Consider the following 26,831-nt stretch of genomic DNA (forward strand, 5'->3'; position numbering starts at 1 on the left):
CATTCCGGAGCATTTGAATCTTAAGTTTCCTATTTATAGAAGAAAAATTCCATTATCAGCTCACTCTTCATCAATCCCTACGGATCAATCTAGCAATCATGGAATCCATATTCTGTTTACTGAATCACATGAAATTCTAGGGAACTCCACATACGTATTTCATATATGTATTTCATACATATGAATAGAGACGATTTCGACGAAAGTTCGAATTTAGCAGGGGTTGAAATGGAATAAAAATGAATTGATAAAACAGTCCTAGAAAAAAATTCTGCCACTGAAACTTTATGATATTCTAAAAAGATTGGATAGCAAAGATTTCTCGTTTTATCTCCTTTCTATGAAAGGGATAAAGCCATAAGAATTTATAAGCACTAGAAAGTTTGACTTTAGTTCGATTTAGAATAGCACGCTTAGTTTCTTTTTCAAAAAGAATTTGAAGGGTCTTTTTTGTTTCGTAGTAGTAGAATTGCTAGAAAATAAAGGATTTCGTTGTAGAATCCTAAAATAAAGATAAAGTACTTTATTTTTTAAGTACTTGCCAATCTAGTTATCCACCTATCTACATATCCTTTCTTTTATCGTAATTGCACTTAGGTGGGCCAAGAAGGCCTGGCTATAATCTATATCAGAGCAAATTCCCTCTTTTTTTTTTTATTCAAGATATTTAATACAATGAAAAATTAAAGCACGATTCCCCATAGGAATATGTACATAAGGGGGATCTGTAGATAATAATGCTGTTCGGACCTGGAGTTTCCCTATATACAGATTAGGGAAACATTTATTCTTATTCTATTTTATTATGCCATTCAAAATAATGGGGGGGAATACCGATTTAAGAGTCGTTCACTACTGCAATTCAAAAAATAATAATAATAATATTATATTTATTATATTATTATATTATAGTTTTATTTTATTATATTATAGTTAATTATATTATTATATTCTAATTTTATTATATTATAGTTAATGGTTCTAATTTGTTCTGAATTTTGCAGCCTGCGACTGGAAATCCACTTTTTCTTCTTTTCTTCTTTGTCATCTCAATAGAATAGAAAGAAGCGGGAAGTTTTCTAGTGTTAGCAATGTGTGTTTTAAGATAGAATCCATCGAGGAGAATAAGCGAAACTGGATCCAAAAAAGCAGAAATCTATTTTTTGAAAAAGATTCTAAAAAAGTAAGTAGAATTAGATTCAAGATAAAAGAAAAAAAGGTTTTAGTAATTAGTAAAAAAATGTGAATGAATACTTGCTCTTTTCTCGATTTTAGATCGGATTTTTTGGCGGCATGGCCAAGTGGTAAGGCAGGGGACTGCAAATCCTTTACCCCCAGTTCAAATCTGGGTGCCGCCTGATCAATAAAATACTTAGGATTATAGTACTGATCAAACTCGACAAATTCGTACCCCCCTAAGTTGGGGCACGAGAGTAACTAGGTTTGGCGATACTGGATTTTGAGAATCCATACCATAGTTCTACCCTCAAACTAGGGTTTGTTTTGTGGGCAGTGGCCCAAACGGCTACCAATAGGGATGAGGTAGCGTTTCCTTATTCTTTTATTAATTTAAATCGATTCGATTCGGGAATTTAAAACTACGAGACTAAGATGTCAGAAATCTTCGTAGCCAAAGGTCCCTAAGGGGCATTCTTTTTTCAATCTAAGATTGAAGAAGGGACTTTGCGAAGAAATAGAAAGACTTCCTAATTATCATACATTTTATTTATCGTACATCTTACTACATACACTTTATCGTACATCTTACTACATACACTTCGTACATCTTATGCTACCTACATACACTAAAGTAAAGGCTACTGATTCTGTCGAGAATTAGATTGAATAGGCTGATCAAAAATCAATTTTTGGATTGTGGATAAGACCTCCTTACTCTTTCATAGAAAGATAGAAAGCGGGGCAGCAGTAGGGTTTAGGTCAAAAATAAAAATAAACATGGGTAAGTTAGGTATCCAATAAATATTTATCTATCCTAATTTTATGGTGTATTCTTACGTCCTTTGCTTATAAAAAAGGTAACAAACGAAAGAAAAAATCTCTCTATTCCCGCGTCTTCTATTCAGAGCATCCCCTACTCTTTTTTAGGGAAAGAGCGATGTATCATATTTCTACTTAATGCTCTCCAATTCTACCAGAAATCATATAAGAATTTGTTAGGAGTAAATTCCTTTAACGGATTCATCCATAGTCTTAGGGCAGAATGGCCTTTTGACTCTGTACCCTTGATTCCACTATGATTATTGATCAATAGTAGAAGAATTCTTTCATAGAAATAGGAGACATAATTTACATGGATATAGTAAGTCTCACTTGGGCTGCTTTAATGGTAGTCTTTACATTTTCTCTTTCGCTAGTAGTATGGGGGAGGAGTGGACTCTAGGGATACTACCAATTGATTGAGTAGTCGAATTGTAGTATCAACTCTTTTCTTTAATTGATCGTTTTGCATTAATAATTTTGCCAAACTTTATTTTTTCTCTCTTTCTTTAGTTTTGTTTCACTCTTGTAAGAAACTCTTTTAAGAAAGTAAGAAAGAGTCGTTCTATTCCAGTATAATAGAATAGAAAGGGCGATTATAGTAATTCATAACTTCTATTCTACTAGAAATTATGAGTAAAAAGAAAGTTCTATACATAAGAAAATTAGAACATAAGAAAATTAGACTTTCTTACACGAAGCTATTCACAATATATCGCACATTTTCCATTTATACTATTTTCTTATTCTTAGAAAATTTTTGATGTTCTTTTTTTTTTTTTTTGAAGGATCTCGATTGAAGCATCTCGCACCTTTTTTAAGCATGAAAGATTCGTAGGTTTTTTCCTTTTACTTTTTTTCTTTTACTATAATCTATTCTAGTCTATTCTCGTATTATTTTTCTCCCCCTCCTTGGATTCTTTCAATGAAGAATTATCTTCGATTTTTTTGATTTTGACTTGATTGAAATTAAGTGGATGCAGTGAAAAAAGAAGTTGAATTAGACTACTATTTCAATCTACTAATCGATTCTATGTAGATTCAAGATAATATAATAGAAAGAATCTAAAGTGTGGTAGAAAAAACTATATGTAGTTCTTTCTACCACACTTTATGATTCCAACCAGACCCTTTCATTTAAGACTTGGATTTTTTATTTTCTTTAATCCCTTTTTCATTTCTTCAATGATTAATTGGAATTCCAATTAATCATTTTGACTGGCTGTTTTTACATAAATAATAAGTAAAAAGGCAGTAGGAACTAGAATGAACAATGCTGTAGCAATAAATGCGAGAATATTTACTTCCATAACCTCTTTATTTATTTATTTTTTTCACAATAACTCGGGATGTAATCCCATGGAGAGGAAAAAGGGGTATCCTGTAAATTCAAGGGGAGGACTTGCATTCTGATAATACTGAATCAATTCAATATTATGAATATTGCATCTATCAAATCAATTCATGGTGGATAGTGGAATAATATAACATAGGAAGATCTCTTATCCATACTAAGACCAAAATAGGTTTTTTGATTGGATTCGAAACCCCCTCTATTCTTTTTTCATTCTTTTCTACTTTTGCTTTTCTATATGTATAACCCAAAATCTTTCTTATCTTATCCAATTTCACTTCCTTTTTCTTATAGTTATACATACAATTATGTATGTATTATATGACCAACTTTCTATGGGTCACATAGACATCCCAATAAGCAGTAGAAGTAGAAATGAGATGGAGAAAAGAGGATCTTAAATAAAAAGGATCCCATATTTAAATTTAGGAAAAAGAGCGTTTGCTTGGTTTTTATTTTATTAGGTTACTATCCATATACGCTTTTTGGGGTCTAAAGATGAGAGCAAATCCATAAAAAAAGGAGTCGGCAAATGGAGTGAGAATGAGGTGGATTCTTTCCAATTATATACACAAACAAAGTTGGAACTAGAAAATGGAAGGGGTGCGGTTTAACCCCCAAAAAGTAACTAATTAGATGAAATTCATTCTCTAACAATAAACGAATACGGTTTATGTATGGATTCCGGTAAAATACCGGTACTCGATTTCATAAGAGTCGAATAGGAAGTTAAGATGAGGGTGGTATCATCATAAAAATGGAGTAGTATCCTAAATTATACTAATCCACGTATGATATGTATGCCTTTCCTTATCAACCGGAAGTAGTGCAAAAAAAATTCTATACTGCACTGCTCTCTTTTTACTGAGAAATGCAAAAAAATAAAAGTGAAGTAAGGGTGCCCCATAGATATTTGATCTTGCCTCCTGTCCCCCCCCCCCCTTTTTTCATCAAAAATTTCCATGAAAAAAGAAAAGATGAATTTGTCCATTCATTGAACCCTAGTTCGGGACTGACGGGGCTCGAACCCGCAGCTTCCGCCTTGACAGGGCGGTGCTCTGACCAATTGAACTACAATCCCTGCGGGGTGTATGGCATGCCTATTCTTAAATAGAAGATTCGATCCGTCTGTCGTGCTCTAAGAAATAGACGAATCATATACTACATACCCGCATATCCTATGCGGGTATAGTGAGAGTGGCATAACTAGTATGTTGCGATTTTTTATCCCTAAAAATAAACGATAATCCGCTTTTCCATAAGAAAAGCTCTTTTCTTTGTCTTTTCTTTGTAAGACAAAGAATCAGAGAGATACGGATTAGAAATCAATTTCCCCGTTTCTCTTTATCCTTTATTTCTATAGATAATACATCTTTTTTCTTCCATAAAAAAAATAGATTTAGTTCATATTCACGAAGCCCTAAATTTTTGGGCCGAGCTGGATTTGAACCAGCGTAGACATATCGTCAACGAATTTACAGTCCGTCCCCATTAACCGCTCGGGCATCGACCCAGGAAGAATTTTTTCTAGGCTTTTTGATAATCTATGATTAACCTCTTTTTATAATACTCCCTACCCCCAGGGGAAGTCGAATCCCCGCTGCCTCCTTGAAAGAGAGATGTCCTGAACCACTAGACGATGGGGGCATCACTAGACGATAGCACCATATACAACCACTCGTCATTATACTATAATGATAGTATGAGCAGTTTTTTGGAATTGTCAATATACTCTTCGAACTAGATCAAAGAAAAGAGTCTTTACTACTTTTCTGTTATGCTTTCATAGGATTTTTTTTAGTTGATGGTTAGGTTAATTCACGGATCATCCCCTACTTTTTAAGCTTTTTAAGGTTAAGGAAATTCGTTTAAAGGGTATAGAATACGAATAGACTAATAAAAAGGAATCTAAATTAGTTCAGTACAGGTATTGATTGCTATAACAGGAAAAAGAGTCCAATTTCATTTTTTTTTGTAATTTTAACTCTGTGCTTCGTTTAGTGTTCAGACCAAAAATGTGGGCATCTCGCACTAAACTAAGTCATAAAATTGCAAAAAAAAAAAAAATGGGGACATTTTCAAAAAAGAAATGAATGAATTTAGTAGAAAAGTACTTTATCGGATTCGAACCGATGACTTCTGTCTTACCAAGGCATTATTCTACCACTAAGCGAAAAGCCCTTTATCGGATTTGAACCGATGACTTATGCCTTACCATGGCATTACTCTACCACTGAGTTAAAAGGGCTTTTTATTCAATAATTAGCCACTTTCATTTACCATTATGGGTCTACTGCATAATGTACATATTACATGTATATATTAATGTACATAATATATGTATATATAGAGATATGTAGAGATTTTCTTTTCTATATATCGAGATCGAGATATCGAAGTTTATTTATGGCGAGGTTTAAAATCTTGAGAAAATTAAGAAAAATAAGAAAATCTTTCATATTATCTCTTATCACTTGCACAAAGTATAGGTATTTATTATTATATAAATAAATACATATACATATCATGTATAATAAAATACATGAACAGAGAATTGACACACCCAAAAATTATTATATATATCGGATACACTTGAAGAGGCTAAGTTCATAGGTATGTAAACACGATCTCGTACGACTCACCAAACCAAAGTCCGGAAGTTCCATTTTTTTTGTTAAGAAGAGAACAAATATGTATCAATTGTTGAATCGGATACAACAATGGGCCAAAAAGGCCAAAGGGGCAATAAGAACTGCTGTTAAAAAAATGATAAACTTTTTTTTTATCTTTAGGCTATTCACTTTTCACGTGCTCAGAATGTTCTGCAGAATTAGGGACTTTTTTCTTCTATTGGCTGATCTTATGATGAGAACTTTCTCCATTTATGTTTTATTTCCCCTAATTCTAATTGGGTGGGGTATAAAGGAATTTGCGCTCTTCATATACCCCTATGGCTGGATAGTAATTTTCAGTGATATACTTCTTATCTGTTTTGGTGAGAGATTGAAACAATTTTTAGCAGGCATCTTTTGGAAAAACTTTCGAGTTCAAAACTTTTTCATTTTTCTTAAAAAGTTTTGGACGGATTTGTTGAAACGATTTTCAACAGGTACCCCTTGGAAATGGGGTACTTGACTATTCTACAAGGATTATAGTGGATTTGGAACAAACTATGTTGGAGTTTTATCAACAATTTTATTCTAAAAAAAAGGGTTGGGAGTCGAATTTATACTGCAGAGTATCAAAATTATACTACTGCCTGTCCAACAAAAAATAAAAAGCATATCCTACATACCTAACTCCTCCAGGTTCAGGGTTTTCCGTTTCCGAACACTAGGAAAAGGGAGGATTCTAGATTTTCGATCCTAGGGTTAAAAGGAAGGGGATAGATACCCAATATGATTCTTAGGAGGAACGTTTGGTAATGGTTCTCTATGCTCTTTTTTATGTGTTCTTAGTTCTATTCATCTTCTTTGATTCTTTTAAACAAGAATCTAATAAACTAGAATTGAGCGGAAAAGAAGAGAGGAAATTAGGAAATGGAGAGGATCGACTAACCAGCGATTCGTATCTGCTTTTCTTTTTAAGTTATTACTCTTTGTTGCTTCTCTCAAGCGATAGACGAAGTCTATGAAAAATTTTGGAAAGTCATCTCACTCCTTCCCTATGGCTCGCACTTCATGATACGTGGAGGAAGAAAACATCTTTCGCAATTTCTTTGTTCAATTCTGAACAAAAAAGAAAAGGAAGAAAGGGATTTATGGGGACTGTACTGCCTTTATATCTCTTAGTATATATTGTAGGAATAATTAAACGATTCCTTACAACAGTCTGGCACATTTACGTCCTCACAAATAATGATCCTTGTAGTCATAACCGTAGAATAGATCCTAATCGAAATGCATACATTTGGTTCATACGCTATTGGTATGGTAAGAAGAGATGTATTTTACAGACTAGAGAGGGGCTATCTAAATCCTAAAGTAAAGGTCCGCGATTGAAGTACCAACCGCCCACCGCCATGAACTTTCTCCTTTGATTCGATAAGGTGGAATTAGCCTCCTTCTCGAATGGCTACCCTTGACAAAGGGTAGCATTGGTATCATAATCTACATGTAGCGGGTATAGTTTAGTGGTAAAAGTGTGATTCGTTCTATTAATAACTGAATTTGAAATGATATACTTAAGGCATCCTTAAGTTTTTTTATATTCATATTCCGATGAAAACTTTAGTTCTTATAAAGGATTTAATCCTTTTCCTCTCAATAGCATATTGAGGAAGAATATACATTCTCCCGATTAGTATCCAAAGACTAATTGAATTTGCATCTAAAATACAAATTCGATTATGAGTACGTAGTCGCGAAGCATAATTTTGCATTGGATTAAGTATTCCGATAAGTATTCCGATTGAATAAATATGAGTAAAGGATCTATGGATGAAGATACAAAAAAGGTTATTTCCAATCGTAACTAAATCTTCTTTTGTTTTGTAGGAAATGGAAGCCCAATAGCTAAAAAACGATGGTTTTGGTTTACTAGAACCATCAGTATATTATATTGTTTCAGCTCGGTGGAAACCCAACTCTTTTCCTCAGGATCTCTTGAATGAAATTAGGGAACGAAGTAAGTAGATTAGATAGATATTTAGGAGAATTTCTATCTCCTATTCTATAGGGATCATCTAGAAAGCGGAGAGCTTTGGTTCCATTCAGACAGAAAAGCTGACATAGATGTTAAGTGGTGAGAATATCCATAAAGGAGCCGAATGAAATCAAAATTTCATGTTCGGTTTTGAATTAGAGACGTCAAAAATAATCAACCAACGTCGACTATAACCCCTAGCCTTCCAAGCTAACGATGCGGGTTCGATTCCCGCTACCCGCTCCATTCTGTATAAAAAGACTATTCCATTTGTTTGTCTAGACATGGTAGAGACTTGTATTCCACCTTTTTCTTTCGTCCACCAGTTTTCGGCCCTACAGAGCGGAGTAGAGCAGTTTGGTAGCTCACGAGGCTCATAACCTTGAGGTCACGGGTTCGATTCCCGTCTCCGCACTTAGCAGTCCGTATAAATGGACTATTCTATTTGTATATATATGATAGAGGGCTATATCCAACCCTTTTTTTTTATTTAGCAGGCAGAAAAAAAAAAAAAAAAAATGAAAGAAAAGCATAGCCTATCCCCCTTTCAAAACCGTTTGTCTCTTGTTTGTCTCGGCGAATCCCCGGTTTAGGGAACTTTCTTAGAAAGTTGGATTTGCACCCTCGAAGCACTCTTTTTTTTTGAGTCGGGTGCAAAGGAAGGATAAGATAGGAAGGGGTACAGTACTAGACTAACAACTACTTAATTTAATATTCATTTAATATTAAATAGTAATTTAATAGAAGTAGTTAAGTAGTCATTTACTATAATAATTTACTATATTAAAAATAAATATATATAATTTACTATAATATAAACTATAATATTAAATATAAACTATAATATTAAGTAGTTAAGTAGTCAACTAGACTGAATTTTTTATCATAGCACCTTACTAAATTAAGCTGGCGAGCGACGGGAATCGAACCCGTATCTTCTCCTTGGCAAGGAGATGTTTTACCACTGAACTACGCTCGCTACATTGAACTACGCTTGCTACGTCCTATATTTTATAGGGTATATCCACCTGGGTCGACCGTCTATGTCTGGGTCGACCGTCTATGTCTGGGTCGACCGTTTCATTTTCTATTAGAGTTTTCTTTTTATTAACTGTCTATCAATCAATATTCTAATGGCAATAGAATTTCATAATAATGAAAGAGAAGAGGTAATAATTCGGAACGAAAATAGCATTTTAATGTGTATAAAAATCCTAATTTTTTCGAAAAAGGGCCTTTCTTTTTATTTATTTTGTATCGGGTTACTAAATACTAAACAAATTCAAGAAATAAGAGAATTCAGAATAGCTACCAGAAAGACTAATCCAATCCATAATGATGTACCGGAAAATACAACGTTTTTATTATTTGACCAACCATCAGGAGAAGCAAATACAAGGGGTACACTAATTACTAAAACTGAGGAAGTCGCAATTAATGCAAAAACAGCTAATTGGAAAGCAATATTCATATTTATAATCCTCCAAACTACCTTCAAATAAAGTTGACTACATATTTCTATTTGATCCCTCACTTAATCAAAATTGTATGAAAATACAAGAAGTAGGAGGGGTTTAATCATGAATCCATTGATTCTTCTTTTTATTAAAACTTTTTCCTTACCGCTTTATACAGAGATATATTGAAAGTGGACTTGCATCTGAGATGAGTTAGTAGATCATTTCATATAGCTATGTTCTATTTGTAGGAATAAAATAGGGATTGGGCTGTGGAGAGATGGCTGAGTGGTTGATAGCTCCGGTCTTGAAAACCGGTATAGTTCTAGGAACTATCGAGGGTTCGAATCCCTCTCTCTCCTTTTGTATATTGAATACATTTGCTTCTTTCTATCTATGTTTTTCTTTGTGCAGCCCCCCTTATATCATTCTTTCATAAAAAAGCATGAATGGCTCGGCTAGATGGAATAACCGAGCCAGAACAGAAAAAAACTAGAACAGGTATAAATAAAAAATCTTAGTTAAGAGGGGTCATGTAAAGAACAGGTTCCAAATCGCGATCAATTCCCTTTTCAAAGCCTGCTGCAGCAGCTCGGGCTCTTCCTGCATGCCACAAATGGCCCACAAAAAAGAAGAATCCTAGAACAAAATGGGAGGTCGCTAACCAACTTCTAGGGGAGACATAATTAACAGCATTGATCTCGGTAGCTACGCCACCCACGGAATTTAAAGAGCCTAAAGGAGCATGGGTCATATATTCTGCTGAACGTCGTTCTTGCCAAGGTTGGATGTCTTTTTTCAACCTACTCAAGTCCAAACCGTTGGGGCCCCTTAGAGGTTCTAACCACGGAGCACGAAGGTCCCAAAAACGCATAGTTTCCCCTCCAAAAATAACCTCTCCCGTTGGGGAACGCATTAGATATTTACCTAAACCCGTCGGTCCTTGGGCAGACCCTACATTAGCTCCAAGACGCTGGTCTCTAACTAGAAAAGTAAATGCTTGAGCTTGAGAAGCTTCTGGTCCAGTGGGCCCGTAAAACTCACTTGGATAAGCCGTATTATTGAACCAGACAAAACAACAAGCGATAAAACCAAAAACAGATAAAGCACCTAAACTATAAGACAAGTAAGCTTCGCCAGACCATACAAATGCACGGCGAGCCCATGCAAAGGGTTTGGTTAAGATATGCCAAATTCCGCCAAGTACACAAATGGAACCCAACCATACATGTCCCCCAATTATATCTTCTAAATCATCCACACTAACAATCCATCCTTCTCCCCCAAAAGGGGATTTTAGTAAATAACCAAATATAACACCGGGGCTAAGGGTCAAATTGGTAATTTTTCTTACATCCCCCCCCCCGGGGGCCCAGGTATCATATACGCCGCCAAAATAAAGAGCCTTGAGTACTAGAAGAAAAGCACCTAGACCTAACAAAATTAAGTGAATACCCAAAATTGTAGTCATTTTATTTCTATCTTTCCATACATAACCAAAGAATGGAAAAGATTCTTCAAGAGTCTCGGGTCCCAGAAGCGCGTGATAAATGCCACCGAAGCCTAAGACTGCGGAGGAAATTAAGTGAAGTACTCCGGATACAAAGTAAGGAAAAGTATCTAGAACTTCTCCCCCCGGCCCTACTCCCCAACCTAGAGTAGCTAAGTGCGGAAGTAAAATCAACCCTTGTTCATACATGGGCTTTTCTGGTACGAAATGGGCCACTTCAAATAGGTTCATTGCTCCGGCCCAGAATACGATTAATCCGGCATGGGCTACATGAGCTCCAAGTAGTTTACCGGACAAATTGATAAGTCTGGCATTCCCAGCCCACCAAGCAAAGCCGGTGGTTTCTTGGTCACGACCAGCTAAAACGAAAGTTCCATTAAAGAGCGTTTCCACGTGGTAGAACCTCCTCAGGGAATATAAGATTTTCATGAGGCTGATCCTGAGCTGCCATCCACGCACGAATACCCTCGTTTAAAAGAATATTTTTGGTGTAGAAAGTCTCAAATTCAGGATCTTCCGCTGCACGGATTTCCTGGGAAACGAAGTCATAGGCACGTAGGTTCAGAGCCAGACCAACTACGCCAATAGCACTCATCCATAAACCGGTGACGGGTACAAATAGCATAAAGAAATGTAACCAACGTTTATTGGAAAAAGCAACACCAAAGATTTGGGACCAAAAGCGGTTAGCAGTGACCATTGAATAAGTTTCTTCAGCTTGAGTTGGGTTAAAAGCACGGAAGGTATTTGCACCATCGCCATCTTCGAATAGAGTGTTTTCTACGGTAGCCCCGTGGATAGCGCATAGCAGAGCTGCGCCTAATACTCCGGCAACTCCCATCATATGAAATGGGTTCAACGTCCAATTATGAAATCCTTGGAAGAAAAGGATGAACCGAAATATAGCTGCTACGCCAAAACTCGGCGCAAAGAACCAACCAGATTGTCCCAGTGGATAAATAAGGAATACGGAAACAAAAACAGCGATTGGACCAGAGAATGAAATTGCATTATAAGGCCGCAATTGAACAGACCGAGCAAGTTCAAATTGACGTAGCATGAAACCTATTAGTGCAAAAGCTCCATGGAGAGCGACAAAAGTCCAAAGACCACCTAATTGACACCAACGAGTAAAATCTCCCTGTGCTTCCGGTCCCCATAGTAGCAACAAAGAGTGTGCTAAACTATTGGCAGGTGTGGAAACCGCCGCGGTTAAGAAATTGCAACCTTCCAAATAGGAACTAGCCAATCCATGGGTATACCAAGAAGTTACAAAAGTAGTCCCTGTAAACCAACCCCCTAAAGCGAAATAAGCACAAGGAAAGAGCAATAAGCCGGACCATCCTACAAAAACGAAACGGTCCCTTCGTAACCAGTCGTCCATAATATCAAATAGATCGTTTTCTTCTTTAGTAACTCTACCAACGGCTATAGTCATAGTGATCCTCCTATTCAATTACTTCAACCATTTTCGAGCACCTCATATTACTTCCAGGGCATACGATAGTTTGATTATCTGTGGACGATTTCTTTCTCGTTCAATGCCCTTTTTCAGTCGTCTCGAAGATAGAAATTTTGCATTTTTATCTATGGGGTCACAACCCAGGTCGTGCTAAATCCACAAATTTCATTTAATTCATTTTTCTTATACTATAGAAAAGAAATAAAGAAATAAACATTTGAATTCAGCATTATTCCATGATTTCTATTTCAAAGCCCATTTTTTAAGGGAAAACCCCTCTTTTCTCATTCGCTCTCTATTGCATGGGTGGAAGAACAAAAATGGAATTCTGAAAAAAAAAAGAAAGATATTGAAAAGAAAAATTGACTTTTGAAACCCTTTATTTATTATGTGTAACGGAAAAGAGTTGCGATTTCTTCTTATTCCTATAGAACGTCTAGTAACAAGAATATGAAATCGTAAATAGCGAAAAATTCTTGCCTTGCGCGATCTAAGTCTAAGGAAATACAAAAATGCGCTTATACACCAATTTCATCCACATCGAATTTATATATCAGAATAGCAGATAGAGGCATTATTCAAGGGGTCAGGTCTACTTACTTTATCTTTCTTTCCCATTTTATTGTGGGTTTGATAAGAACCTTTTTTGCTTTGTGGATAAATAAAAAAAAAGAGTTTTTTTTTTTAACCCGCTTGTTTTATTCTAACAAATTCTATATGGAACTGCCCGCTGAAGAGAAAAAAGATCTGATTGTCTTTCAGCCTATATCGAATTTTGGAAAGAAAAAACCAGAATTTTCTTCTTTTTTTTATTAACATTAAGAAAAAAGAATATAATTAAAATGGAATTGGCAATATAATTTTTATGCACTTTTGAAATGAAAGAAAAAGGAAGGATTTTTGACAATCGTTATTTCTTGCCTCTGCCATATCATGAAAACCTTTCGATTTGGAACGGGGAGAGATGGCTGAGTGGACTAAAGCGGCGGATTGCTAATCCGTTGTACAATTTTTTTGTACCGAGGGTTCGAATCCCTCTCTTTCCGCCCCCTCGGATCATTTGGGACTTTCGAATTGTAAGGAATTCTGACCCCCGGATTTTCTCATAAATAAATGTACGAAATAAATCCAATTTAAATTTATAAGAAAAAATTCCAAAAAATTTTTGATTTTTACTCCTCACGCCCAGGATTACGTCCTGGGTCATTAGATAAGAATCCAAAGATAAAGAGGGAAACAAAGAATATCACTACTGTATAAACAAAAAGTTTGAGAGTAAGCATTACATAATCTCCAAAATTTTTTTTGTTAAGGAATAGATTACCCATTTTTCCTTACCACACGGATCCACTAGGATGGGTTTTCTTTATTTTGACACCTAAAAATGCAAAAATCAATTCTTAAAAAAATTGCAAGAATTGCTTTATAATAAGCACTCTTATCAATATCAAAAATTAGTTTAGGTATTGTGTGGGTACCTAAAGGTACCTGTTCAACGTAGGCGCAGGGGGTAGAAAGGCTGATCAAAATTTATTGCTGCAGCTATACATTCAATGTAGAAGAATTTTCATTTTAGAATCGAAGGTTCATAATATAAGACTTCTCGGCTCTTATCCATTTTTTTTTTTGGAATGAATACATCATTCAATTTGGCAGGCAGAATAGTAAAGATTTCATCGAAAACTTACAGCAGCTTGCCAAACAAACGCTAATAGAAAAAAGAGTACAGGTATGACAGGCATAACATCCACGATTGGGTTGAAAATGGCATAAGCTTCGGGTAATTTGGCGAAGAAAAAGCTAGTCGGACAAAGAACAGAATTAAAACAGATACAGGTTAAACTAAGTATATTAGGCATAACAAGCATTTCATTCTTGTAGAGTAGATAATTGGATTTTGATTGAGTTATTTTTATAAGGGAAAAAGCAAAAGAAAAGGTAGATTCCAAATCCTTTTTTCTTCGGACTTTCCCAAACACAAAATACCTCCTTGTATTCGCATTCTCAAATGAGAATGGAAGAAATTCGACTTTCATATAATATCTTAATAGAATTCCATGTAATGATCAATGCATTTTTTGGATTCTATATTATCTGCATGTCTAGAATCCTAGCAAGAAAATATCCCTCATTTTTTAGGTAATTGAAGTGGGATTGACGAATAATATATAAAAATAATAGTGTTTATTAGTGTTTCATAAAACGAAATGACATGGGGCGTGGCCAAGTGGTAAGGCAGCGGGTTTTGGTCCCGTTACTCGGAGGTTCGAATCCTTTCGTCCCAGATTTTTTCTGATGAAGCGAAAGATAGAATCGTATTGTGCCCTGCACGACACAAAAGTTTATTAAAGAGAATAATTATCTCTTATGAACTCGTAGATTAGATGCATTTCTAAGCATTTTTTTCTTTCTCAGAAAACAAAAAATAAAGTGTCAAGTCCAGTCAAATTTAATATCTTTATTTTCATGAAAAATTTTTGTCTATCAGGCACATTCAGGATATGCCCCTACTACTCATTACTCATATGTGTTTTGAATATGTGTTTTGAAATTGGAACTTTTTGGATAAACTTTATACCCCGTATCTATGAAGTGGGAATTCTTACAGGATCCATTTGACACCCAATATGAAAGAAAAGAAGTACCCCCTATTTATTTTCCCAAAACTAAAGAACTAAAGTAAGTAAAAAAAAAAAAAATTAATGAGGTAAAACACTGTATAGAAAATGAGACCTATCCCTTTATGATAGAGATAGATTTTTGTTGTATTATTTGTTTTCTTGTATTATTAGTAAAAAAGAAGCGTCCTTCTTTTCTTTGGTTAAGCGAAAACGATCTCGATCTGTGATTCTTTAAATATCCAGAATGATCCATTTCGGTAAGGTTAAGGTAAGAACTGTTCGTTGGATAGAATGGATTCGAAAAAATCGTACTTTTCTTATTTTTTATTTTGAGTTCTTTCTTTTGTTATTCGAGTCGAAGAAGTATGAGAATTTTAGAACTACTCAAAAACGACCAATCTTTTCATTGGCATAGCTTATTTGTTTATATAGTTAATTGTTTTTGTTACAGAAAAATAGATTAATTCATTAAATTAATTCCACTTTTTTTGAGGTTGATAGTTTATTTGTTGGGAAAGAGTGGATCCTTCTCATTTCAGGATTAATCATCTTGAGTTCTCTGTTGAAAATGGAAATTCAATAATAATAATAAATAAGTCTTAAGTAAACTATTTTATTCCTCTTTTTCGAACTATGTTTCATTCATATGATAGAATATGGGTTTAAATAAATTGTATCTTTGCAGAGTGTTCCCCGATAAATACTTATTTCTTTTATCCAATTTTCTCCATAGATAGCAGGTTTGAATTAGTATACAAAAGCAATGACTATTCATGATTCCATCCATATTGGATCAATTCTCGATACCATTTTGCAATGAAATTAGAGGAATGTTATGGTAAAACTTCGTTTAAAACGATGTGGTAGAAAGCAACGTGCGACTTGAAGGACATGATCGATTGTGGATTTGCCTATCCATCATTTTCCATAGTAATGAAAATGCTCTTGGCTCGACATAGTCTGTTCTATTCGTCCCGAACCGAATTTTCGCTGGGTTGTTTGTAAGTAAAGTAAATAGTACACGATGGAGCTCGAGAGGACAGAATTTCTTTTTGATCAAGGGAAAGAATCTAGGGTTAGTGAAAACTAATAAATTAGGCCAACTTTGTCAGTCTATCCTTAATATAGAAATCAAAAGGTTAAAATAAGAAAAAGTCTAATTTTGGAAGATTGGAAAAACTTTTTTGATGAAAAGTCTATCTGAATCAATTGTTCATATTTGATTTCTATAGAAGAGTGAAATGCTTTATCGAAGGAAATAAGAAAAAAGAAAGGGTATGTTGCTACTCTTTTGAAAGAAAAAAGAATAGGAGTTCCCGAAGTAATGTCTAAACCCAAGGATTTCACAAATCAAAGATAAAGGATTCCGGAACAAGTAAACACGATTTTCAACCGTCTCAACAATAGAATTAGATCTGAATAAGGAATAAAAGTCAATTTGTTCGAGATGAGATAAAGAAAAGAGTTTAGAGACGACTCAAAAAATTTCGAAGGGTTTTTCTTTTGAAGTTTGTCAGTAAAAATTAGCCAACTTGAGTCATGAGTATAAATGAAATTTGTTTTTTCTTTTCTTTAAGGAAATTAATGCAAGTCATAATCGAATTTCTATCTATTTGCATTATAGACAGATTGCATTATAGACAGAAATTCGAATCATTTTCTCGAGCCGTATGAGGAGAAAACCTCCTATACGTTTCTAGGGGGGGGTTGTTTATCTACATCTATCCCAATAAGCTATCTATCGAATCGTTGCAATTGATGTTCGATCTCGAAGAGAAGGAAGAGATCTTCGAAAAGTAGGTTTTTATGATCCGATAAAGAATCAAACTTGTTTAAATGTTCCAGCTATTCTCTATTTCCTTGAAAAGGGTGCTCAACCTACAAGAACAGTTTATGATATTTTAAGGAAGGCAGAATTCTTTAAAGATAAAGAAAGAACTTTGAGTTAATTGAAGAACTAAATGAATAAAAAAGTAGGAGAGGGTCCTTAGTACCCCTTAATTATTTAGACACAATTTGCCTCTTTCTTAGTCCTATTTTTTTTTTGCTGCATTTATGTCGTGCCAATCCAACAAAAGTCCCTATTTTATTTCCTTTTTATATCTAATTACATTGTATTTGCATTGACAAAGGTCTATTGAACAAATAGAATTTGTAGATAGATGGGTCTCTTTATTGTCACTCCATATTAGGTATTTCTGTCTACACTTCATTCAAATGATAGGGTTGCCCCTCTTGCATGTACTCTCATACACATACAAGATTATTTTACTTCTTTAAATTGCCAAAAAAATCACAATTTTGCCATTGTGATTGGGGCTGCTTTTTTTTTTTACCCTTAGCCTTAGTGAAATTTAACCGGATCTGTTCATTTTTGTATTTGAGTGTTTTTAATGGATTAGAAAATCTTTCTTTTGATGTCTTGCTAATTCAATGTGGTATAATTTCATCGATTTTTAGATTTTGATCGTATCTAAGAGATCCTATTTTATCCGGGTTGCTAACTCAATGGTAGAGTACTCGGCTTTTAAGTGCGGCTATGATCTTTTACACATTTGGATGAAGCAACAAATTCGTCCAGACTCTTGGTAGAGTCTAGAAGACCACGACTGATCCTCAAAGGTAATGAATGGAAAAAATAGCATGTCGTAATAAAATCAATTTCTTTTTTTTTTTTTAATAAAAAAAATTCTGATTTTCTGGGTCTAGTGAATAAATGGATAGAGCCTGGCTCTAATTCTGGTAAAATAAAAAAAAAGCAACGAGCTTAACTTCTTAATTGGTTAATTGGAAGGATTCCCCGATCTAATTAGACGTTAAAAATAGATTAGTGCCTAATGTGGGGAAAGGTTAGGTTTTCCTATGAATGGACCCTTTACTTTTTTTTTTTAGAAATCCTAATTATTCTTGATTATGGATTGAAAAGAGATGTTATGAATTGAATGTGTAAAAGAAACAGTATATTGATAAAGAGACTGTATTCCAAAGTCAAAAGAGCGATTGGCCTGCAAAAATAAAAGATTTGTTCTTGTTTGTTTTATAATTAGAACAAACATAAACTAATTAGATAGAAAAGGAGTGGAAAAAGTTCTATGGATTAGACTCCCTTTCTTTCCTGGGTTTGTATTATGCAACACCTTGTTCTGACCATATTGCACTATGTATCATCATTTGATAAACCGAGAAATGCTTTTTTTCTCTATTTCAAGTAGAAATACAAATGGAAAAATTCGAAGGGTATTCAGAAAAACAGAAATCTCGTCAACACTACTTCGTCTACCCACTTCTCTTTCAGGAATATATTTATGCATTTGCTCATGATTATGGATTAAATGGTTCCGAACCCGTGGAAATTTTTGGTTGTAATAACAAGAAATTTAGTTCACTACTTGTGAAACGTTTAATTATTCGAATGTATCAGCAGAATTTTTTAATTAATTCGGTTAATTATCCTAACCAAGATCGATTGTTGGATCACCGTAATTATTTTTATTCTGAGTTTTATTCTCAGATTCTATCTGAGGGGTTTGCGATCGTTGTAGAAATCCCACTCTCGCTAGGGCAACTATCTTGTCCGGAAGAAAAAGAAATACCAAATTTTCAAAATTTACAATCTATTCATTCAATATTTCCCTTTTTAGAAGACAAATTTTTGCATTTACATTATCTATCACATATAAAAATACCCTATCCTATCCATTTAGAAATCCTGGTTCAACTCCTTGAATACCGGATTCAAGATGTTCCCTCTTTGCATTTATTGCGATTCTTTCTCCACTATTATTCGAATTGGAATAGTTTTATTACTTCAATGAAATCCATTTTTCTTTTGAAAAAAGAAAATAAAAGACTATTTCGATTCCTATATAACTCTTATGTATCAGAATATGAATTTTTCTTGTTGTTTCTTCATAAACAATCTTCTTGCTTACGATTAACATCTTCTGGAACCTTTCTGGAACGAATCATCTTTTCTGGGAAGATGGAACATTTTGGTGTAATGTACCCGGGGTTTTTTCGGAAAACCATATGGTTCTTTATGGATCCTCTTATGCATTATGTTCGATATCAAGGAAAGGCAATTCTTGCATCAAAAGGCACTCTTCTTTTGAAGAAGAAATGGAAATCTTACCTTGTCAATTTCTCGCAATATTTTTTCTCTTTTTGGACTCAACCACAAAGGATTCGTCTAAACCAATTAACAAACTCTTGCTTCGATTTTCTGGGGTACCTTTCAAGTGTACCAATAAATACTTTGTTAGTAAGGAATCAAATGCTGGAGAATTCTTTTCTAATAGATACTCGAATGAAAAAATTCGATACCACAGTCCTTGCAACTCCCCTTGTCGGATCCTTATCAAAAGCTCAATTTTGTACTGGATCGGGGCATCCTATTAGTAAACCCGTTTGGACTGATTTATCAGATTGGGATATTCTTGATCGTTTTGGTCGGATATGTAGAAATATTTTTCATTATCATAGTGGATCTTCGAAAAAACAGACTTTGTATCGACTAAAATATATACTTCGACTTTCATGTGCTAGAACTTTAGCTCGTAAACATAAAAGTACGGTACGAACTTTTATGCAACGATTGGGTTCGGTATTTTTAGAAGAATTTTTTACGGAAGAAGAGCAAGTTTTTTCTTTGATGTTCACCAAAACAATTCACTTTTCTTTCCATGGATCACACAGTGAGCGTATTTGGTATTTGGATATTATCCGTATCAATGACCTGGTGAATCCTCTTACTCTTAATTAATCATTAGACAAAATTAATAAACTAGAAAAGATCGATATCAAGATAAAACTTGCACATTTTCCATTCTGAAATGTTCCATAGTAGGTGAATCACTTTAACTAATTAAAAATTCTCAAAATTAGTGGACTTCCTCTTCGGAATAGAAATTGGCTATTTCCACATAGGGAAAGTCGTGTGCAATGAAAAATGCAAGCACGATTTGGGGAGGGGTTTTTTCTATTGTAACAAGGAAGAATTATCTACTCCATCCGACTAGTTCCGGGTTCGAGTCCCGGGCAACCCATATGGAAAATAGAAAAGAGCAATCTGAGTTTTTCATTTTTACTAACTTAATTTCCCAAATTTTTGGATTTGGTAAATGAAGTTATACGAAAATCCAATCGTTGGGGCTGGCTTGGTTGACATTGGTATATAGACTATGTTATACTGTTAAATAACAAGCCTTCTATTATCTATTTTCTTTCTAGTTAATACGTGTGCTTGGGAGTCCTTGCAATTTGAATAAACCAAGATCTTACCATGACTGCAATTTTAGAGAGACGCGAAAGTACAAGCCTGTGGGGTCGCTTCTGCAACTGGATAACTAGCACCGAAAACCGTCTTTACATTGGATGGTTCGGTGTTTTGATGATCCCTACCTTATTGACCGCAACTTCCGTATTTATTATCGCCTTCATCGCTGCTCCTCCAGTAGATATTGATGGTATTCGTGAGCCTGTTTCTGGTTCTTTACTTTATGGAAACAATATTATCTCTGGTGCTATTATTCCTACTTCTGCGGCGATCGGATTGCATTTTTACCCAATTTGGGAAGCTGCATCTGTTGATGAATGGTTATACAATGGCGGTCCTTATGAGCTAATTGTTCTACACTTCTTACTTGGTGTAGCTTGTTATATGGGTCGTGAGTGGGAACTTAGTTTCCGTCTGGGTATGCGCCCTTGGATTGCTGTTGCATATTCAGCTCCTGTTGCAGCTGCTACTGCTGTTTTCTTGATTTACCCTATTGGTCAAGGAAGTTTCTCTGATGGTATGCCTTTAGGAATATCTGGTACTTTCAACTTTATGATTGTATTCCAGGCAGAGCACAACATCCTTATGCATCCATTTCACATGTTAGGTGTAGCTGGTGTATTCGGCGGTTCCCTATTCAGTGCTATGCATGGTTCCTTGGTAACCTCTAGTTTGATCAGGGAAACCACTGAAAATGAGTCTGCTAATGAGGGTTACAAATTTGGTCAGGAAGAAGAGACTTATAATATTGTGGCTGCTCACGGTTATTTTGGTCGATTAATCTTCCAATATGCTAGTTTCAACAATTCTCGTTCTTTACACTTCTTCTTGGCTGCTTGGCCTGTAGTAGGGATCTGGTTCACTGCTTTAGGTATTAGTACTATGGCATTCAACCTAAATGGTTTCAATTTCAACCAATCTGTAGTTGATAGCCAAGGTCGCGTTATTAATACTTGGGCTGATATCATCAACCGTGCTAATCTTGGTATGGAGGTAATGCACGAACGTAATGCTCACAACTTCCCTCTAGACCTAGCTGCTCTTGAAGTTCCTTACCTTAATGGATAAGGTTTTTCTCCTAAACATATAGGAATTTTTGAAGGAAGGAAAGCCGGAAATACCCAATATCTTGTTCCAACAGGATATTGGGTATTTCTTTGTTTATTCTGAATCTTTCTATTCTGAATTCAATTAACGACGAGATTTAGTATCCTTTCTTGTACTTTCATAACTCGTGAAATGCCGAGTAGGCACGAATTCCCCCAATTTGCGACCTACCATAGGATTTGTTATGTAAATAGGTATATGTTCTTTTCCATTATGAATCGCGATTGTATGGCCAACCATTGCGGGTAGAATGCTAGATGCCCGGGACCACGTTACTATTATTTCTTTCTCCTCCTTCATATTGACCTTTTCGATTTTTGCCAATAAATGACGAGCTACAAAAGGATTCGTTTTTTTTCGTGTCACAGCTGATTACTCCTTTTTTTCATTTTAAAGAGTGGCATCCTATGTCCACTATCTCGATCGAGGTATGGAGGTCAGAATAAATAGAATAATAATGAATGGAAAAAAGAGAAAATCCTTTAGCTGGATAAGGGGCGGATGTAGCCAAGTGGATCAAGGCAGTGGATTGTGAATCCACCATGCGCGGGTTCAATTCCCGTCGTTCGCCCATCGCATTATTGCAAATTCCAAAAATGCAATTTTCCATATTCCTAGTTACGTATTTACTTACGGCGACGAAGAATAAAACTATCACTATATTTTTTCCTTTTCCTAGTTCTTCTTCCAAGCGCAGGATAACCCCAAGGGGTTGTGGGTTTTTTTCTACCAATGGGGGCTTTCCCTTCACCACCCCCATGGGGGTGGTCCACAGGGTTCATAACTACCCCTCTTACTACGGGGCGTTTACCTAGCCAACACTTAGATCCGGCTCTACCCAAACTTTTTTGGTTCACCCCAACATTACCCACTTGTCCGACTGTTGCTAAGCAGTTTTGGGATACCAAACGGACCTCCCCAGATGGTAATCTTAAAGTGGCCAATTTACCCTCTTTTGCAATCAGTTTCGCTACAGCACCTGCTGCTCTAGCTAATTGCCCACCCCTTCCACGTGTGATTTCTATGTTATGTATGGCCGTGCCTAAGGGCATATCGGTTGAAGTAGATTCTTCTTTTTTCTCAAAAAACCCCTTCCCAAACTGTACAAGCTTCTTCCAAAGCATACGGCTTTCTAGATGTATATGACGATCTCTAGACAGATGGATCTTATATGAATCGTATGATGAAGTACCACATGAGTGGATATATAGAAAAGGAATCCAAATCCGCCGAATCGCTCATGTTATGATCTTCTACATCCTAGGTCTCCGCGTTCCGTCATCTGGCTTATGTTCTTCATGTAGCATTCAGATCGAATGACTCTATGAAATTACGTCGATACTTCCACATATTATGGGTAACGTAGGAGACATCCCTATTTTCACCCGGGGGTCTTAATTACCACTGCTTAACTTTCAATTCGCCTCTGACCATCAAATTAAATGTGAATAACCCGTCCTCCTCTCTTTGAAACAAGGGGCGCTTCCGGTTCTGTGCGTGCTTCAAACAATTTTGTCTTCTCCATATTACCATATCTCTAGAGTCAATAATTTTCTATGAGGAACTACTGAACTCAATCACTTGCTGCCGTTACTCAACAGTTTTCTGTTGAGGTCTATCCCGTAGAGGTAGTCAAATTGGATCAGTGATCGATTTCTAGGTTTCGTCGTAAACCTAATTGGTTACTTCCAATTACGTAAATCAATAGTTCAAACCGCACTCAAAGGTAGGGCATTTCCCATTGATATAGGAACTTTTGTACCAGAAACAATAGTATCTCCAATTATAGCCCCTCTGGGATGTAAAATATATCTCTTCTCACCATCCCCATAGTGTATGAGACAAATGTATGCATTTCGATTAGGGTCGTATTCTATGGTTATGATTCTACCAGATATGTCTTTTTGATTCCGTCGAAAATCGATTTTACGGTATAGGCGCTTATGACCTCCCCCTCTATGCCTTGCGGTAATGATTCCTCTGGCATTACGACCTTTACCACAACGGTGCCGTCCATGGATCAATTTATTTCGTGGATTGGATTTCACTTGCCTGTCTACGGTTCCCTTGCGTGTGCTCGGGATAGGTGTTTTGTATAAATGTTTCGCCGTATTATTAAGTATTCTCCTTTAGTTCGTTTCTCTATCTAGAAGTGGAATAGAATAACCCGGTTGAAGGGTAATGATCATACGTCTGTAATGCATTGTATGTCCCAGAATAGGTCCCATTCTTCTACCCTTTCCGGGTAGTCGATGGCTATTCACAGCTACTACCTTAACACCAAAGAAGAGTTCGACCCAATGCTTTATTTCTGTCTTAGTGAATCCCGATTCGACATTAAAAGTATATTGATTCTTTCCCAATAAACGAAGACTCTTTTCTGTAAATACTGCGTATTTGATTCCATCCATAAATCGACTTTCCCCCCTATGCTCTGAGTTCCAGTATCGATAAGAATTCGAGTTCTTATTGTTCTTATGTTATGGTATGAATATACCATACCAATTCGTTATGTATGGATGATGGATGAGATTCCATGGATAGAGAGCCAATTCCAATAGACCGTTCCCGTTCGCGTGCATCCAGCAGGAATTGAACCCGCAAATTTACCAATTATGAGTTGGGCGCTTTAACCATTCAGCCATGGATGCTTAACAGGGATCATCGTACATCGTAAATAACCAATTTTCATATAGAAAGACATATCATAGAAAAATGAAATCGAAAATATTCGGAGATGGCAAATATTCGGAGATGACTATGAAAACACCTCTCCGGATCCTCGAATTGAAAGAGAGACTGAGAGGGATCAAGAATCCTAATTCTCGCTATTTGGAATGGATCCAATTCTATTGAGTCTGACCCATAGTGATCATTTCTCTTTAGCAAAGAATGACCTTGGTTATCAAAGGATTGAACAACCGAGATCCATTTACTTATGATACCTAGTTGACATTGCTAACAAGGATCTAATGAATTATGAGTTTAATAGATTCTCTTTAGCAGAAAGACGTATATTCCTTGCTCATTATCAGACAATCACTTATTCCCAAACCTCGTGTGGGGCTAATCGTTTTCATTTACCATCTCATGGAAAACCCTTTTCGTTCCGCTTAGCCCTATCGGGTATTTTAGTGATAGGTTCTATAGGAACTGGACAATCCTATTTGGTCAAATACCTAACGAAAAATTCCTATTTTCCTTTCATTAAGGTACGAGGGCTTCTTATTCCACAAGAACGAAAGCACCTTTTCATTCTTTCATATACTAGGGGTTTTTACTTGGAAAAGACAATGTTCCATACTAAAGGATTCGGGTCCATAACCACGAGTTCCAGTGCACTAGATCTTGTAGCACTTAGCAACGAGGCCCTATCCATTAGTATTCCACATAAGAAATCCATTATAGAAACTAATACAATTAGATTAGCTCTTCATAGACAAACTTGGGGTTTGCGAGCCAAGATAAGACCGGCTCGGGATCATGGGACCCTTTTCTATCAGATAGGAGGGGATCTTGTACAAAATAGACTTCTAAGTAATAACCCCATAGATCCTATATCTATCTATATAAAGAGGCAATCGTGTCAGGAAGCGGCTTTTTCTTTGGCCAAACGGTACTTCGAACTTGGAACGAGCATGAAGAGATTAACGAGACTTCTTTCTCTTTTGAGTTTTTCTGGCGGACCGGTCGCGCAAGATCTTTGGTCTTCCCCCGGAACCGATGAAAAAGTGGGTCGCTTCTTATGGACTCGCTCAGAATGATTCTTCTCTATCTATAGTTCATGGCCTATTAGAAGTAGAAGGTGCTCTGGTGCAATCCTTACCGACAGAAAAAGATTGCAGTCGGGTTGATAATAATCGAGTGCCATTACTTCGTCGGTCCGAACCAAGGAATCCGTTAGAAATGTTTTGAAATGGATATTGTTCTCTCTTTGATTAGGGATGCTATATGAAAAGAAGTGGAGTTTGAAAAAGGGAACGGAATGGTCAAACCGGAACTGCTAGAGGAACGAATTTTCAATAGCATAACTTGGGCTCCTAGAATATGGGGCCCTTGGGACAATCTATTTGATTGCAGGGACAGGTACGCTGAATATGACTGGGGATTTTCCTATGGGTATTGGAGCGGGTCCAAGCAGATTAAAGAGGATGAGTTGTCAGAGACTGCTATTTATTCGAATTATTTCTGGTATATTTATCATAAAAAGGGGGAGGTGCAAGAGACTGATTCGGACTTCTTGCAGAGTGGAACAATGCAGTACCAGACACGAGATATATCTTTCAAAGAAGAAGGCTTTTTTCGAATAAGCCAATTGATTTGGGACCTTCGGATCCATTCTTTTTCCTATTCAAAGATCAGGCCTTTGTCTCTGTGTTTTCACGTCGAGAATTCTTTGCAGATGAAGATGAAGAGATGGCAAAGCGGCTTAGTACCAGTACCTGGAGAAAAAAGCCTCCTAAACATATGGCTAGCAACTGGTTCACCAGGAGTACGCAAGAAAGGCAAAAGCACTACGAATTATTGATTTAGGAATGGGAATGGGCTAGAACCCTGGGCTCTTCCTTATATAATTAATGGTCTTTTCATTCTAATACTCTATCCGAGAGTTCTCAGTATTTAGCAAAGCTGTTCCTATCTAACGGAAGGCTCCTGGATCAAATGACAAAGACATTGTTTGTGGAGAAAGAGGTGGCTTTTCCCGGATGAAATGAAACATTTCATTTGTGTAACAGGAGAAAGATTTCCCACTCCTTAGCCGTAAAGATATGTGGCCATGAAAAAGGGAGGGGATTCAGTGGAACAGGATTGGCCGGGCGGTAGAGTCGTGGAAACACTTGTTGATTCCTATTTTGGACCCTAGCTCCATGGAACAATATGCTACTGCGGAAACATGGAAGAATTGCAATCTTAGATCAAAACACTATGTATGGGATGATATGAACTGCCTAAATAAGAATTCTTGAGCGTCGAATAACCTGAGTACTAACTACATCAAACAATTTGCATTAATGAAACTGTGTAAATCCACCGGATAATCAAAAATACGCATGTCTGATGAAATGGTTGTTGCTATCTGTTTCCATAACGAATCCTTGGTTTAACTGAATAAGTAAAGAAAATGGGCCCTTTCTCTTCGTCTCAGATCGATGGATCTTCTCGATTGGAAGATCTCCCATATGGATAATACACATTCCAGTTGACCGAGCCTAATGCTAATTGTTTTGTTCCGAAGCAAAGATATCCGCGGAGGCCGGTTCGTTCGTCCTATTCTGATATTCAGGACCAAGAGGTCCTGGATTCTCTTTCGGATAGGCCCTGAAAGGAGAAGAGAAGCTGAAATGCCAACGGACCTCTGTCTATTCTCTAATTCACCCGATCCGATAGTACCCGTTTTTGGAA

General features: G+C 36.1%; 3 protein-coding genes and 8 non-coding genes across 11 annotated transcripts in view; 6 read left to right on the forward strand and 5 right to left on the reverse strand.

Annotated features, from left to right (window-relative positions):
* LOC118474847 (photosystem I assembly protein Ycf3) overlaps nucleotides 1-15,091 on the forward strand; it is a 39,802-nt gene extending 24,711 nt beyond the window's left edge. The window contains exon 3 of the mRNA XM_035963785.1: nucleotides 1-15,091. This exon is cut by the window's left edge and continues 22,869 nt beyond it. The gene's annotated coding sequence lies outside the window, so the exon portion shown is untranslated.
* LOC118474839 (photosystem I P700 chlorophyll a apoprotein A2-like) overlaps nucleotides 1-17,019 on the forward strand; it is a 36,871-nt gene extending 19,852 nt beyond the window's left edge. Inside the window, exon 1 of the mRNA XM_035963778.1 lies at nucleotides 1-17,019. This exon is cut by the window's left edge and continues 19,852 nt beyond it. The gene's annotated coding sequence lies outside the window, so the exon portion shown is untranslated.
* Nucleotides 1,288-1,358, forward strand: TRNAC-GCA (transfer RNA cysteine (anticodon GCA)). The gene has a single exon. It is a non-coding gene; the product is annotated as a tRNA-Cys (tRNA).
* On the reverse strand, nucleotides 4,360-4,433 carry TRNAD-GUC (transfer RNA aspartic acid (anticodon GUC)). Its single transcript has one exon. It is a non-coding gene; the product is annotated as a tRNA-Asp (tRNA).
* On the reverse strand, nucleotides 4,782-4,865 carry TRNAY-GUA (transfer RNA tyrosine (anticodon GUA)). The gene has a single exon. It is a non-coding gene; the product is annotated as a tRNA-Tyr (tRNA).
* Nucleotides 5,529-5,600, reverse strand: TRNAT-GGU (transfer RNA threonine (anticodon GGU)). The gene has a single exon. It is a non-coding gene; the product is annotated as a tRNA-Thr (tRNA).
* Nucleotides 8,338-8,411, forward strand: TRNAM-CAU (transfer RNA methionine (anticodon CAU)). Its single transcript has one exon. It is a non-coding gene; the product is annotated as a tRNA-Met (tRNA).
* On the reverse strand, nucleotides 8,905-8,975 carry TRNAG-GCC (transfer RNA glycine (anticodon GCC)). The gene has a single exon. It is a non-coding gene; the product is annotated as a tRNA-Gly (tRNA).
* On the forward strand, nucleotides 9,728-9,815 carry TRNAS-UGA (transfer RNA serine (anticodon UGA)). Its single transcript has one exon. It is a non-coding gene; the product is annotated as a tRNA-Ser (tRNA).
* On the forward strand, nucleotides 13,384-13,471 carry TRNAS-GCU (transfer RNA serine (anticodon GCU)). Its single transcript has one exon. It is a non-coding gene; the product is annotated as a tRNA-Ser (tRNA).
* The window catches only part of LOC118474846 (NAD(P)H-quinone oxidoreductase subunit 2 A, chloroplastic), a 17,405-nt gene continuing 4,616 nt past the window's right edge, over nucleotides 14,043-26,831 (reverse strand). The window contains exon 1 of the mRNA XM_035963784.1: nucleotides 14,043-26,831. This exon is cut by the window's right edge and continues 4,616 nt beyond it. The gene's annotated coding sequence lies outside the window, so the exon portion shown is untranslated.

This window comes from Zea mays, unplaced genomic scaffold (genome assembly GCF_902167145.1).
Source record: "Zea mays cultivar B73 unplaced genomic scaffold, Zm-B73-REFERENCE-NAM-5.0 scaffold_34, whole genome shotgun sequence".
Classification (NCBI taxonomy): Eukaryota; Viridiplantae; Streptophyta; class Magnoliopsida; order Poales; family Poaceae; genus Zea; species Zea mays.